We start from the raw sequence: 12,442 nt of genomic DNA, 5'->3' as shown, positions 1-12,442 counted from the left end.
CTTCAGCTGTCGTAAAGCTGCTTTACCCGTCGAGTCACCTTTCGATCTCTCCAGCATCGTTTGAGCGTCTCTTAGCAATGCTTTGGTTCTCTTCAAATCTCTTTTTAGCCTATGTTGCATGTCCTTAACGTGTGACAAATCTATCTCACTCGCCTGTGTCTCTACATCTATCTTGAGGACTTCCGGACACTCATCGGGATTTTCGTCCTTTATTCTACTAATAAAAGATTCTCCCCCTTTTATACTTATTTCAACAGTGTCCAAAAAGTCTGCGCCAATAATAAGCGAATGTTGCATCACTGTGTCTGGAACTACGTGTATGGTTATACAGTACGACTCATTGTCTATAATAATGTTCGTGGAAAATTTCCCGAGCGTAAAATTCCTTCCGGAACCGACACCGCCAAATCCAACGATTTCCCGACTTAATCTGGGCGCTCCGATTTTCACATGCTGATCTGCTCGCATTAGAGTCAGCTCACTACCGGTGTCTATCAACGCGCTCAATTTGAAATTTTCCATCTTAACATCCTTACCACGCCTTGTTTGTAACGACCGAAACACGCTGTAAACTTTTTTTGAGGGCTCACCCAAATTGTCGCAACTTGATGCGATGTGTCCGTACTCCCTACATTTGAAGCAATTGTAGCATCGCGTCTTCCTCGCATCTCCAGATCGACCGGGTTCCTTGTTCCTCTCGGTTTCGGAAAGCTTCGCCACCGGCTTTACCCTGTTACTCTTCGGCTCCTCAAATTTCGTCCTCATCTCCATATCTCTTTTTATCGCTTCGTAGCGCCTGAAACGCTCTTTTAATTGCTCGATATTCCTGGCTCCGTATAGCACAGTCTTGTTCGCGACCTCGTCGGGAATGCCTTGAATAATGTAGTCTATCAAGGATTGCGTATCAACCCTTCCTTGTTTTGCAATCCCGCACATGTGATACATATATTGTTGCAGACTCTCATCTGCTTTCTTCTTTCTATGGGATAACTCGCCATGTATCTGTTGGTCGCTTACTACATTTTCAAACTCATTCCTCAACGCCTTTTTTAGCTTTGCCCAGGACTTCGCGCATCGTTTTTGTCGTACGAAGGCCTGAGCGGAGCCTGCGAGTAATTTCTTAGCATAGGCCACCATGTGGGCGTCTGACCAACCCCACACTTCTGCCATTTCCTCGAAGTCTTCCACCCACTGATTTACCCTCAGCAGATCATCCCCGCTGAATTTCTCTAATGAGTCTTCCACGTCTTTAAGACTCAACATCGAACCGACGCATACCTTCTGCTGCTACTCATCGCGGTCCTGATACACCGCTCGCGTGCCTCTCCTGTATTCTCGCGCGCCTTGTTTATCGTCCTCGCCTTCACTTTCGTCGGAGCTCTCTTCTTCCGACGATACATCGTCTCCTTCTAGGGCCGCCTGTAGCCGCGCGCGTAGTTCGGATTTTCTTCCCGTTACCTTCAACCCCAAGCTAACGAGACGCGCTCTCAGCTCTTTCGTCCTCAGCTTCTCGAGGTCTTCCTCTCCCTCTTGACTGCGTTCGGCTCTCTGCTTGCTCCTTAGATCTCGCTGGTTTGTTGGTTCTTCGCCACGCTTCGAATCCTTAGGAGTAGATCGACCAGGTTTGCACGCTCTGTTCAACCTGGCAACCAGCACTGATCTCGCACCGGATATAGGCAGATTCATCTGTGCGAGCTTACTCCTCAGCTCCTCCAGCGTCAAATCCTCTTCACCCGACAATCGTTCGTCTTCAACGTTTGCCATTTTATTCTATTCTTTTCTACTCCCGCAGAAATAGCTCCGTTAAATCGTATCGTTTCTCTGTCTTATTCAATCCCGGACGAGCCCCCACTTGTAATATCGGAATATATTAATAATGGATTGAAAATACAGATATTAGTTAGACAGAGAAACGATGTTTGATTAACAGGAAAACTAAATGCAACGCTCGTATTTACAACAAATAACTTGACAACTATTTGGTAACTCTCTCTCTCTCTCTCTCTCTCTCTCTCTCTCTCTCTCACTAGCAACTCTAACACTCGACAACACTCGCAACTCAATTCTAACGACTCTATGCTTCGACGTCTCGATCAACTCTGATTCTCGCAACACGCATACTTTTCGATTCGCCTTGGATAGCGAAACCGTCCTTCTTCTAACGCGTTTTTAATACGCGATGGCGCTATCACTTTCTAAAAGCGTCGTCTTTACATTTCCGATGGCCACGGGCACATCCGACTGCCAGATATACAATGTGTTATAAGAGTATCATTACCATACTTTTCATGAAAAGAGCAATTTTTCTTGATAACTATACTCTGTAACATAGATTGAAGTCGCTGATTTGATCCCTCTGATATCGTTGTCTTATGAGAGTCTCGTCTGGTCTTGATTGGTTCTGTTGACTCTTATCGTTGTGAAAAATCGATTCGTTGTGTACCTTTTTTGTATAGAGAATTATTTTGTGGTAGAATATAATGTTGTAATATTTGTGGTCTTTACTTTACTAATTTTGTCACTGAGCCGCTCTTTGGTTAGTTGAGCGATTCATATTCCGCATATATTCCGTACTTGCTTCGCTTGGTACTTTTATAATTTTCGCAGTTACAATAAAAAATTTAATTCTTAACAGATTAAAGATTTAACCTCTTGCTTTATAGTGTACAATAATTTTTTTTTTTTTTTTTTTTTTGTATAGGTTATGTGATCCATAGTTTGAGTAAGTAGTATATATATATATATATATATATTTAAGATTAATATTTTATCAGTTTCTGTTCGTAACAACATCGAAGTAGTCAATAAGTTTGAAGAGTATAATTAAGGAAGTTATGAAGCAAGAGGTTAAGAACAAATTCTGAAAGAGGTTATGTACAACTCAGTAGTACTGCTTTACATTACTTTGCGAATTACTTTTCAAGCATAAAAATAGTTTAACAGCCACTTATAGTTACTTCCTTACCATTACATTCATTAAATTCGTTTGATTTTGTAAACAAAATAACCACGCTGACCAGTCTCTTATTTAAAATAGAATTATTTTGTCATATATCCAACAGTTTACTTTCTCTTCGCTTTGTCTCGTATTACGACTTTATAACGGTGTTTCTTTAAACTTTAAACGATCGTAATAAATGTATTTACGGACGATGACTGATATCTGGTCTGTCTTAAAGTTGCAACTAATTAGTGCCCCGTTACTTTGGACGTTATGAAATGTTGTATAACCAAAGACTTATCTTCTCTTTTGGTAGTTGCATAAGAGAAGACTGAGCCGTTGAAACGCTCGAATAGATTAGCTGATTCGCTTAACGTATTTTTACTTCCGACGAGCTAAACACAAGAGCAGAAAGCACATAAGGAATAATACAGAAACGTCAAACGTATACAGAAATATATTTCGTAAAAGCATTAGTACGTAACATGTCTTTATAATTCTATTTATGTATAGTAAAATGGCTTGTATCCATTTTCATGAATTATAACTGACATTTCAAAGCATTCATGTAGATATGTAACTCTCGTTAATTAATAATTTAACAATGCGTCATGAAACGTATCATTTTCGTTTCTTCCTTTGTTTCGTTATACACAGGAACGAATTTGTAAATAAAGATGTATAATCAACGATAACATATGACAGCGAGTATAATAACTGTCAGCAAAGGAAGAGGTCGGTAAAATGATTGTGGTTGATTTCAGTGTATCGGTAAATAAGCTTTGACAGACGTTGCCGGGGGACTCGGTGTCGGTGAAACCGCGTCGATGAAATGATTGTCAGTAATTTAAAGATAACCCAATTTATTGATCTGTCTCCCCTTCATGGCGTTGTACGTCTCTCTATAAAACATATTCTACCTCGGAGGGCTGAAAAATTTAACTTGGTCTCACTGGACTGGACTGTAAGTAAGAAAATTGAAATGCAAAATCCACGTGTGAGCGCAACGGTTTAGATGGAAAGTTCGATAGGACAATTATGTATATTAGCCTGAAAGAAAGCTCGTGGCTTCGCACGCAACACGTAATTTCCCTCGCTGAAATAATCCTATTACAACGATACGATTTAAAATTTTCCTTAACAGACCTCGCAATGTAATTCTTCATCTACAATTTTTTATTCGGCCTGAAACAAGAGACTTTCGAAGCCTTATAGAGTCTCGCGAATCTAAAAGTCAGGTTTCAACGTATTTTCGCGTCTTATTCTATAATACTGAAGACATTAAAGGTGTTAACGATTATTGTCTCACATCAAACGAGTACTTACGTAAGAGACGAATGGAAATGGAAACAGCCGAGAATAATTGAAGATAATTTGAATACGTTCCAGGCTATAATACAATTTCTCGTGAACCGTAATTGATTCGCAGAAGGGAATTGCTGCTTCTCACGACTAGCAAAGTGTTTCGCAAAAAAAGAAAAAAAAGAAAAATGGTATCGGAAGGATAGAAAAAAAGCGGTGGCCTACATCAAGCAATCTTCATGCCGATAATGCATTTATTATTCAGTTCGTTCATTTTCTATCGCGTAACAGACACTGGGATAACTGACAGAACGAGCGTATAAATCTTGCATCTCTCAACCTGACTTCTCCCAATTCGCATACTTCCATCCTTCGTATAAGTGACAATGAATCAGAAGAGTTTCATAGCAATATTGAACAACATACAGTCAACTACAACACCATTAGATACATCCACCATACAGTCAACTACAACACCATTAGATAACAGCAATACAATAGATTATAATTTTCTACGTGTCATTGATTCATCATCATCATTTTCCATTTTTTTAGCATATGTAAAAACGTATCTGACGTAATCTTACCTCGCTCTTTGAGTAAAAAAATCCATTCAAATGAAACAAAGGGAAAAGAAATAAGAAAACAAACACTCACATATGAATCTTCATTACATAACTGTATGTACTCCTCGAGGTATAATTACTCAGACACGTTACAGCGTACCTTCTTCGTTCCCTGATGGCTGATGTTGATCGTTGACGTTTATAATGAAAGAATTTCGTCAACGGCGCCATCTGGATCCTTGTTGAAAAATTAAAATAGCCGCAACAGCACCATTAAGCTCATCACCCAGAGTAGCTCTTGTTGCTGAGTCGTGGAGGAATTCTTATCATCAACGACATAAACTATACCAGTTCTGGTAACGTTCTTCAGATGGTCCAGGCACTCGAACTCGCAATATCGCTCTCCAACACGGAATTTCTTGCATGTCTGTAGTAAAAAGAAATCGATCAATTGTACAGATCAATCGTCACTCGACTGCTCGAGAATTCAGATCATCCAGAGAATAGAATAGAGACGTGGAAAAATGTAGTGCGATCATCGCAGTGGGAGGAAATAGGGGGATAGGGACCAAATGAATGAACGAGATGTTAAGGACAACTGACGATAAGTTCTTCTTTTGTCGGGAATTGCATGTTTGTGAATGGTTTGTGGGTGGTTAGGTGGAGAGAATTGAAGAGTTTGGAGGTGACTGGAAGAGTGTTTTGGGCAAGGTAGATTGCAGAATGGTTGCGGTAGCATTGTGTTAATTATGGGTTTGTACATGTAATCTTTGTATGTATCACTACATACAACCTAACGTATATTTTTAATAATACATCAGAGTTTTAGTTATTTCATAGCTATGAATTTTATACTCTATAATCTTGACGTTTTATTTCACAGAAGCGTTTGAATATCCATAAAAATTAAATGAACCAATGTATTCATTATCTTATAGAGAAGATATATTATTTTTAATTATGTTCCAATTATTTATCATGATCCTGATTTCCTTATTCTGAAAATTTGAAAGGAAGTTTTGTAGTTTGATACTTTCAGCGACAAAGGGTCAATATTGCTTTAGTATATTTCGTCACATATACATGTATATCTATATGTCGGAGATGAAAGGACACCGGAACCTTTGGATAGCCCCGCAACATTGCAATCTAAAGTCTACTATAACTGTAACTAAACTATTGTAGTTATTCAATCCGATTGTAATTGTTCGAGATTAGTGACGGTGAGCTTTGGCTCGAGGTGACAGTCTGTCGCCCAACGTAGCCGCGGTCAAGGGATGAACGCTTTGCCTAACAAAGGTATGGAGTAATTCTATAGCTCTCCTTAAAAGAAATATTCGTGGCGACACGCGACAGTAAACATTCCCACGGTTTCTGTCCCGTGGCTCGCCACACGCAGACCCTATTCTTCGAGTAAGATGATTGCCAGATGTCGATGCGTCTCCGCAGTACATGTTCGGCTAGCCCGAGGGCCCGTTATAAATCTTAAGGTTTAGTTAACTAAAGTCCTTCAAACAGACAAACAGTCTTTGTCCCAACTACGGGAAGATAGGGGAGACATATTTTTCAACGAGCGGCGTCTCCCACTAGCAACTTTCCCTCGAGGGCGGCTACCATCTTTTTCTAACCACCGATATGGAGATTGACCAATTAGCAGCAACGTCAATTTCCCTTACTTCCTAAACGAAGGCTTTCCTCGACGAATCCGATGATCTCGTGTCCTTAGACACACCCCATTATAGTTTTCCTCTGTGGCATCATCGGGACGGGACGGGCATTCTTTTACGCGCTCCCGTCGACCAAAGAGTAACGTCTTTACGCTCAGCAATTATTTTTACGAATCAGACTTAGATTCAGCGAGAACGCCCATCTGTCATCCCGTTGGCCGCGGATTCGTTATCGAACCGGAGACCATTGTCACTAGTGTCGCGGACGTCTCACCGCCGTGGTAGATTGTCAAACCTGTGTTATTCATACCTGTGTCAATAAATCGTATCTTCGTTACACCGCAACGATGGCTACCTTCAATGAAGACTCCTCAAACACCGACAACCCTATCCCCAATGTCATTCCGACATATATATCCACCGAAAATGCGCTCTTGTAGACAAACGCTCGATTCGCGTCATAGCTTTTAAAGCTTGTCGCATCTCAATCCGTTGGAAAAAGTTTTTCCTGTAGCATATTTTATTTTTACGAACCAACAAGGTCTTTGTTTATTTCCTTCTGCTTTTGCTCCAATTTCCCCATTGTTTTTTCAAGGATAGTATTTCAGAGCCACTAGTCAAGTTTATTGTAACAATAAACGTACGTTTCGGAAACATTTTGTGCTGTGAAACAGAATACACTAAAGTTTGAAGGTCACATCGATTTTCGAAAGTTTATAAATGGAGGTGTATGACAGTATCACCAGCTGTTGCTGTCCAAGTAACTCCAACATCGAAATACTACAACGATTCCAATCGAAAACGCTAAGAGCCTTAATAGACGCACCTTGGTATGTTACCAACGAAACCATCCATCGCGACCTCAAGATACCTACAGTCAAAGAGGAAATAGCAAAATATAGCGACAGATATAGCAAAAGAGTCAACAAACACCGAAACCCCCTAATCACTGGACTACTCGATACGACGGACCAGATTCGATTTCTTTTTACTACAGACATGCAAAAAATTTCGTCTTGTCTTACTTCCTCAACAACTTTTAGATCTGATAGAAAAAAGAAACATACGAAGTAATAAGTAATGCTTACTAATAAATTCAACAAATACAGAGGAAGATGGCTAAATCGATAAATTAACGAGACTAAAAATTAATTACATCATGGATCTCTCGCTTTTAATTTTAAGCTGTAAATTACCGATATCGGTGACTGCCATATTCTCTTGAGTTTCCAAATCGTAAAGAATCTTTCCCCAGGGATTGGTCAACTGTGTATGTCCCCATGCGACGTAACTTGCTTAAGGAACACGAGCCGGTGATATGCAGGCAACGTATAATTGATTATCATTCGCTCTGAAACGCTGAAGTAATGACCAGTGCAGTGGTCCAGTGGTCATATTGAATGCCGCTGGATATATCAGCATTTGGCAACCTAACCCAGAGAAGCAGGAAATATGAAGCCACCGAATACCAATTAACTTCGTAGTTGCACGGTTCACATTCCATCATTTCTGAATATGCGAGGACAGTCCTCTTATTGTGCTTTTAATTCTTTTATTTGTTTCATTTTCAGCAAATATACTGGTTTTTTAAATTAAGCTTCTTTTTATACAGAGTTACAGATTATATTAATTTTATATAGAATATATTTAAGAAAGATATTTAATTTTTTGCTAGTTAAGTATTGATCGATTAAGTTACTGTACCTTTGTTCCGATAAATGCGTGCCATTTCCTCGAATCTAATATCATAGCAAATGCCAATACCTATTTTGCAGCCCTTCACATCGAACGTCGTTAGGGAGTTACCAGGACTGAGTGAATCACTCTCTCGAAAAGTAATCTTATTAGGAATGTCGATGTCGAATAGATGTACCTAATAACATAAAAATGTGGTCGCTAATTCTATTGCTGCAACTTTTGTAATTTAATATCAAAGTTACCAACTCCTAAACTTTAATTATTTTTTATTTAATAACTGACAGCGTTTTTATCACTTTCTTTTATTAAAAAATCTTATCATTTAATAATGTTTAAAAAGGAGAAAAAATAAGTATAATAATATTTTAAGTATATGAAAAATTTATACAACAACAAACACATTACAACAAAAATGGGCGTTTCCCGTATCATAACGTATTTTATAAACCGTAAATTATAGAATTGGTTATAGTATACGTATGTACATATGTATATTCCTAAATTATTCCTAGATAGAGTCACTTTCTTCACCCCAATATTTTCAAATTCAAAGCCATAAAGGAATATATTACTTACCTTTCGGTGTTTTGCTATCAAAGTTCCATCGGGACCCCAAATAGTACAGGTATTGTACAATTTAGCGCCCTCTATTTCAGGCATCGTACCACCAACTACATAAATGTTGTTTTCTTTAGCTGCGTTCGATGAAGCAACGCTCGTTTCACCATCAGGAATACTCTCGGCGTATTTTGGAAAGTACTCTGCATTGCAATATTTCAATTAATGAAGAATAACTGTCTTTTGTTCCAACCATAAATTAAATTGAAATGTTTGTCAGTTTTTTATTTTTTAAATTATTAAAATAACTAAGTTTTATATTTCGACTTAATTAAATATGCAATTACTTAGCTAATAGTATATATAATAAATTGTTTCTACAGGTTCAAAATGAAAAATGAATATTTAGAAATATTTAATTACGACAATGCTATTTGTGTTAGCATCAGTGGCTTGTTACTCAACGACTTTGCTAGTACTTTTTGAAACATAAAGTTAGTTTTCAATTAACACTTATACTAGAGGCGGAATTATAAATGCAAAATAATTGATAATACTAATTTATAAGTACCTAATTATTAGTATCTTAAAAAATATATTTATACAAAAATCACGATAATCATGAAAATGGGGAAATCCTATATTCTCGAATCAATTCACAATTTATTTTGTATATTAATTAGATTCCGCGCTCATCAGTACGTACTCACTGGCGACATCGAGAAAATGTATCGGCAATTCCTCGTACGACCAGAGGATCGGAAATATCAAAGGATATTATGGCGCAGCGCGAGTGGAGAAACAGAAACATATGAGCTTAACACCGTAATACTCTTATCATAGAAATAGAAGCAGTCCTCAATTCATATAGATATACATGTATATGTGACGAAATATACTAAAGCAATATTGACCCTTTGTCGCTGAAAGTATCAAACTACAAAACTTCCTTTCAAATTTTCAGAATAAGGAAATCAGGATCATGATAAATAATTGGAACATAATTAAAAATAATATATCTTCTCTATAAGATAATGAATACATTGGTTCATTTAATTTTTATGGATATTCAAACGCTTCTGTGAAATAAAACGTCAAGATTATAGAGTATAAAATTCATAGCTATGAAATAACTAAAACTCTGATGTATTATTAAAAATATACGTTAGGTTGTATGTAGTGATACATACAAAGATTACATGTACAAACCCATAATTAACACAATGCTACCGCAACCATTCTGCAATCTACCTTGCCCAAAACACTCTTCCAGTCACCTCCAAACTCTTCAATTCTCTCCACCTAACCACCCACAAACCATTCACAAACATGCAATTCCCGACAAAAGAAGAACTTATCGTCAGTTGTCCTTAACATCTCGTTCATTCATTTGGTCCCTATCCCCCTATTTCCTCCCACTGCGATGATCGCACTACATTTTTCCACGTCTCTATTCTATTCTCTGGATGATCTGAATTCTCGAGCAGTCGAGTGACGATTGATCTGTACAATTGATCGATTTCTTTTTACTACAGACATGCAAAAAATTTCGTCTTGGAAAGCGATGTTGCGAGTTCGAATGCCTGGACCACATGAAGAACATTACCGGAACTGGTAAAGTTTATGTCGTTGATGATAATAATTCCTCCACGACTCAGCAACAAAAGCTACTCTGGGTGATGAGCTTAATGGTGCTGTTGCGGCTAGTTTAATTTTTCAACAGGGATCCAGATGGCGCCGTTGACGAAATTCTTTCACTATAAACGTCAACGATCAACATCAGCCATCAGGGAACGAAGAAGGTACGCTGTAACGTGTCTGAGTAATTATACCTCGAGGAGTACATACAGTTATGTAATGAAGATTCGTATGTGAGTGTTTGTTTTCTTATTTCTTTTCCCTTTGTTTCATTTGAATGGATTTTTGTACTCAAAGAGCGAGGTAAGATTACGTCAGATACGTTTTTACATATGCTAAAAAAATGGAAAATGATGATGATGAATCAATGACACGTAGAAAATAATAATCTATTGTATTGCTGTTATCTAATGGTGTTGTAGTTGACTGTATGGTGGATGTATCTAATGGTGCTGTAGTTGACTGTATGTTGTTCAATATTGCTATGAAGCTCTTCTGATTTATTGTCACTTATACGAAGGATGGAAGTATACGAAATTGATAAAATTATTAATAATATTTACGAAGAGAAAGTAAACTGTTGGATATATGACAAAATAATTCTATTTTAAATAAGAGACTGGTCAGCGTGGTTATTTTGTTTACAAAATCAAACGAATTTAATGAATGTAATGGTAAGGAAGTAACTATAAGTGGCTGTTAAACTATTTTTATGCTTGAAAAGTAATTCGCAGAGTAATGTAAAGCAGTACTACTGAGTTGTACATAACCTCTTTCAGAATTTGTTCTTAACCTCTTGCTTCATAGCTTCCTTAATTATACTCCTCAAACTTATTGACTACTTCGATGTTGTTACGAACAGAAACTGATAAAATATTAATCTTAAATATAGATTGAAATGAAAGCTTGTCACGTAAATATGTGTGTGTGTGTGTGTGTGTGTGTGTGTGTGTGTGTGTGTGTGTGTGTGTGTGTGTGTGTGTGTGTGTGTGTGTGTGTGTGTGTGTGTACTGCTTACTCAAACTATGGATCACATAACCTATACAAAAAAAAAAAAAAAAAAAAATTATTGTACACTATAAAGCAAGAGGTTAAATCTTTAATCTGTTAAGAATTAAATTTTTTATTGTAACTGCGAAAATTATAAAAGTACCAAGCGAAGCAAGTACGGAATATAGGGATATAGGAAGCGATGGGGAACAGCAAGTAACTCCAACATCGAAATACTACAACGATTCCAATCGAAAACGCTAAGAGCCTTAATAGACGCACCTTGGTATGTTACCAACGAAACCATCCATCGCGACCTCAAGATACCTACAGTCAAAGAGGAAATAGCAAAATATAGCGACAGATATAGCAAAAGAGTCAAGAAACACCGAAACCCCCTAATCACTGGACTACTCGATACGACGGACCAGATTCGCAGGCTGAAGAGGCACTACCCGCTAGACCTAAACGTTAGATTCATTTAATTATCCAAATTAAGCTAATGCACTTACTTATAATACTTATAAATTATACCTATCTATAATAAGTATTAACTTATTGTAAATAAACAGCCATGTCACTGCGCCACGCCAGAAAAATTACTGAAAATTCTCAACGCGAGAATTGATTGTAATTCCAACAAATAAATAAAAAAAAAAAAAGCTGTTGCTGTCCCCAAGCGCCAAAATACGTTCTGACTACTATTTTATGTATCTCACAGAAGTATGTCTTCATTCATCATCTCCCATGCCATCCACCAACGTGTTCTTAACATGTTATCTCCTAGTAAAATATTGATATTGAGTCAGATATCCAACTGAATAATCTTTTCGGTGTCTACTATAAGACATTTAAAACCAAGGCTCGTACACACGTGTGCTTATACGTCAGATGTAATACTTAACACGAAACCTGCTTATATTAATATTAAATTTATGCATAGTAGGATGTTCGACCTTTGTAAAAATGAAATTATAATACATACAGTTTCACCGTGGAAAAGTGAATCTTTCTAGCATGTCCACGCAAATGCAGCGGAGGGGAGGACTGTGCATGCACCAAACAACTTTACGTTCGTAATT

Source organism: Bombus huntii, unplaced genomic scaffold, assembly GCF_024542735.1.
Source record: "Bombus huntii isolate Logan2020A unplaced genomic scaffold, iyBomHunt1.1 ctg00000067.1, whole genome shotgun sequence".
NCBI classification, from domain to species: Eukaryota; Metazoa; Arthropoda; class Insecta; order Hymenoptera; family Apidae; genus Bombus; species Bombus huntii.
The sequence above is the reverse complement of the archived record's forward strand: the minus strand, read 5'-3'. Positions refer to the sequence as shown.